Source organism: Bidens hawaiensis, unplaced genomic scaffold (genome assembly GCF_021521415.1).
Source record: "Bidens hawaiensis isolate Kalapana, Puna unplaced genomic scaffold, B.hawaiensis_p1.1 tig00042753_1, whole genome shotgun sequence".
In the NCBI taxonomy this organism is placed as follows: Eukaryota; Viridiplantae; Streptophyta; class Magnoliopsida; order Asterales; family Asteraceae; genus Bidens; species Bidens hawaiensis.
Genome location: NW_027497568.1, coordinates 47,112 through 51,505, shown reverse-complemented (window position 1 = coordinate 51,505; position 4,394 = coordinate 47,112). Strand labels below are relative to the sequence as shown.

Genomic DNA, 4,394 nt, shown 5'->3' with positions numbered 1-4,394 from the left:
TATTCAAGTAAAATTGGCTGTTTTTCACTAAAAATATCTATTTATCTAAAGTTAAAACAATGAGAAGTGGGTTTTAGAGTAGTGGGTTAGAGGTTGTAAAGTCTCAAGTTCGAATCTGATCAAAACTGAGTTTTAGAGAAGTGGGCTTTCAAGCGACGAGTTTTTTTGGAACAGAAAATGATAGGCTTGGACTACTCTGTGCTGTTTGCGATTGTGCCCGTACGATATCGTCTTTTGCAATTGGTTATCCCGAGTAACAGGCTTTTATTTGTTAGTCGTCAAAAAAACAAAAAAGAAAAAGCACACATACATAATAATCTAACAAACAACCAAATTATATTGTAACAAACCAACAATCAACCTTAAACCAAAGAGGAAAGAGATAAGAGACCCACAACCAGCTCATTATTCACCACCAGTGTTAACTTATTGCAGCAGCATTTAACATACACAGTACATGTACATGTACAACCCATCAATACCACATTTATAATATCCAGCTTGGAGGGCACATCCGTCATTTCACACTAAACGGTCTTTTCACAAAACCAAGACGAACCACCACCATGTTTCATCACCTTGAAAACAGCATTCCTCGACAACCATTGTTTAATGTTCGATGATAATATATTTATAAAAATAATAACTTCTCTCAACTAATATTATTATTATTATACTTCATAATAATCTCCCAACAAACCCACCATCGTTATCAATCTGTGTTTCTTAATCTCAACACCAACAATCGAAAGCTTCATTCCACCTGATTTGAAGCACACCCATTCAACTTCCAATATGATTTTTTAATATTTAAAGATCTTGAAGATATTAAACAATGGCAGAGGCTTACAGAATAGCCAAGAACAGAAAGGGTTTCTATGTGAAGATGAAGTTCTTCAGAACCAAGAATCTGAAACCTGAAAAACCCTTTTTGTTAAGATACTTTAAATGGGTGTTATGGTTTTCGTTGTCGTTTTACTTCTTCGCCAAGTTTCTTAATAATCATGAACCCGGTACCACTAGTAGTTTGAAGACTACGATAATCAATCACTCTCATCGCGCGCTTTCAGAATCTATTCTCTCTGAATCAAAAGAAAATCACGGTAAATCATCGTTTAAAACAAACGTATCCAGTAAAATCTCACTCGTAACAGAGCTATTGGTACGGTCTGGAAAGCTAAGATTTACAACAAACCTTAACTCTATCCTCTGTCCGGAGGATAGAGTGGTTCTATCCCACTCAGCGAGATGGAGTTAAGGTTTGTTGTTATCTCAGCTTTCCTACCAATAGCTCTGTTATGAGTGAGATTTTACTGGGTATGTTTGTTTGTATATGTTTAGTTGAATGATTTTAAAAATCACGTATTCATTTACAAAGTAGTGATTACATCGAAACAGAAGGAAGACGGACAACAAGCTGTGTCGCTACCCTTTTGAATTGCAAAACCCTGTTTTTAAAAAACTATCTTGGAATCATAACATTACTATACATGATATGTTGAACTTGGATAAGTAACTCCAGTGATTAAACTATTTAGTTCAATATGCAGGTTTATTGAACGATTTGAAGGTGTACATATACGAATTACCGTCGAAATATAATACCGATTGGCTATCGAACGAGCGGTGTAGCAACCACTTATTCGCTTCGGAGGTGGCGATACACCGAGCATTAATAAATAGCGATTTCCGGACATTTGACCCGACTGAAGCGGACTTTTTCTTCGTACCCGTTTACGTTTCGTGTAATTTCAGCACGGTCAATGGGTTTCCCGCCATCGGACACGCGCGTGCTTTGATATCATCCGCAGTTGAGTTATCTCGTCGGAGCTACCGTTTTGGAAACGGAGCAATGGGTCGGATCATGTGTTTATTGCTTCTCATGATTATGGAGCTTGTTTTCATGCCATGGTGATTATTATTATTATTATTATTATTCATATTATTGATATTATTCATTTCAGTCAATTGCTTAATGTTGTATTATTATTTATGGATTACTGAATGGTCTGTTTTCGTTATGTTTTCTAGGAGGATCGAGCTATTGCGGATGGGATACCGGAGTTTATGAAAAACTCTATAATATTACAAACATTCGGTGTTAAATACCAACACCCGTGTCAAACCGTGGATAGTATCGTTATCCCGCCTTACATTTCGCCAAAAACCGTTAAATCGACGTTGTCAAAGTCGCCGATTGACGGTCCACGGGATATATTCGCATTTTTTCGCGGGAAAATGGAGGTTCACCCGAAGAACGTCAGTGGACGTTTCTATAGCAAGTAAGTGTTAACAGGTTGGCTAAACATACATCTCTATACTTATTGTACCTTAAGGTACATTTAGTAAAAATAATTTGAGAAAGTACGTTTAGCCAACCACTAACTAATGCCTTTACTTTTTAAGATATGTTTACGGGTTTTTAATTTTTTTTATTAATTAGCTGACAATTGTTAATTTGTTGTATTTAGGCGAGTGAGGACTGAGATACTCCGAAAGTACGGAACCGACCGAAGATTTTACTTAAAACGACACCGTTTTGCGGGTTATCAATCGGAAATCGTTAGATCAACGTTTTGTTTGTGTCCCTTAGGGTGGGCCCCGTGGAGTCCAAGACTAGTGGAATCCGTAGTGTTGGGTTGCGTTCCAGTTATTATCGCAGACGGCATTCGTTTACCATTCGAGTCCACCATTCCATGGTCAGAGATATCTCTAACTGTTAAGGAAAAAGACGTGGCAAAACTCGGTAGCATCCTTGATGACGTGGCGAAGACGAACTTATCAAGTATCCAGTGGAAATTGTGGGACCGCAAGCTACGGCGGGCCTTAATGTTTAACGATGACGTGGAAACCGGTGATGCGACACGGGAGGTCCTAGTTGCGTTATCCATGAAACTTGATAGGTCTCATAGGAGGTCAAGGATATCCAGCGAATGAGGAGTTTACACGTGGCAAGTTTTGATTGGGAGGTGGTTGCTGTGACATTGGTTTGTGGGACCCGTTGGGAATGTGTTGCTGAGGTGGCAAGTGAGGATAGGTTGGCCTTGGGGACTCACGGTTTGATAGAGTTTGGGTGGGATAAGGTGCAGTGGTCCTCACGGTAAGGTAGTGTAGACCTACCTGTCATTAGAGGTAGGGGTTGTTTATACACTTTAGGCCCTTGTATAAATTATAAAGCGTTTGATTGTTGAGTCATTTATGAATAACAAAAGGTCTATTGCATTTAAGTTCTTTTATGTAGGGTTTCTTTTAATAAAAACTTTTGAAAGTGAATTTAAACCATTGAACCTGTTAAGCTGTAGTAAGTCGGTCAATTTCGATGGTTTTACATCCAAATGATTCGGTTTACGATTTGGATTTCTAGCTCTGTCGGTTCTAGGATTCGTTGCAGTTTAAAACTCGGAACAGGACGTGTAAAACCTTACAATGAATCAATGGTTCGATTTTATGGATTATATGTTTTTTTTTGTTTCCATAATACCTAGTTATATGTACGTAATATTACCATGATTCTTCAATATAATTTCAAATTTTTTTAAACAAACTAATAATAAAGTAATATGTTCCACAAATCAGTTAACAAGCAATCTGTTTTGGTTTGCAGTTTTCGAACACCTTGGTTTGATGTTCAATTTAGAATTTTTGTTAAAACCAGTCGAGCATGACTACACGCATTCGTATTTTTAGGTTACTTGTTTTTACTTTTTACATTATATACTTACAAGTTACAACCTATGCGGTATAATTTAGCAATTGGTGAAGATTAAAAGGGGTGAAGTGATACATAAGATGAGTGGCGGGAAAAAGAGGGGGGAAAGTTGTAAATAAAGAGGATATTGTTGGAAAGCGTGAGGAGCACGTTTTTTTTTTTGAATGTTTAAGCTTGCCTCCTACTATTTACAATAAACCGCCATTGCCAGGGATCGAACCCTGGACCTCTCACCCAAAGGCCTAAGCCTTTACCAACCCACCAAAGTGGAGATGGCATGAGGAGCACGTGAGTGTGGGGTTAAAAAGGTTAAATAAATATAAATTAATAATAGAGGTGTCAGAAGTCAGAAGTTGATGTCAAGCGGAGACATGGTATGGTTTTCAACGGTCACGGCTTCTTGGTTTTCGGATTAAATGCCAACCTACTGAACTCCCTTGTTTTTATTCTTTCCTTTTTAATACGTATTGAATTAAAAAAGAAGAGTTAAGTGTTATTTTAGTACCTTTGATTTAAACAACTACGCAATTTTAGTATCTTTTTGGAATTTTTTGTAATTGGCTACTCCATGTTTCAAAAACTGGTCATTTTAGTATTTTTTTTGTAACCCCGTTTAATTTGTTAGTTAAGTCAAGGGCATATTGGTAACTTAAGTTATTTTATTTTTTCCTTTTTTTCTTTTAAG

At 37.2% G+C, this 4,394-nt stretch overlaps 1 pseudogene across 1 annotated transcript; it reads left to right on the top strand.

Annotated features, from left to right (window-relative positions):
- The first annotated feature begins 379 nt into the window (after positions 1 to 379).
- On the top strand, positions 380 to 2,972 carry LOC143593776 (putative glucuronoxylan glucuronosyltransferase IRX7; annotated as a pseudogene). Its single transcript, XR_013146190.1, has 4 exons — positions 380 to 1,103; positions 1,551 to 1,911; positions 2,032 to 2,282; positions 2,472 to 2,972. The product of XR_013146190.1 is annotated as a putative glucuronoxylan glucuronosyltransferase IRX7 (transcript).
- The last annotated feature ends 1,422 nt before the right edge of the window (positions 2,973 to 4,394 follow it).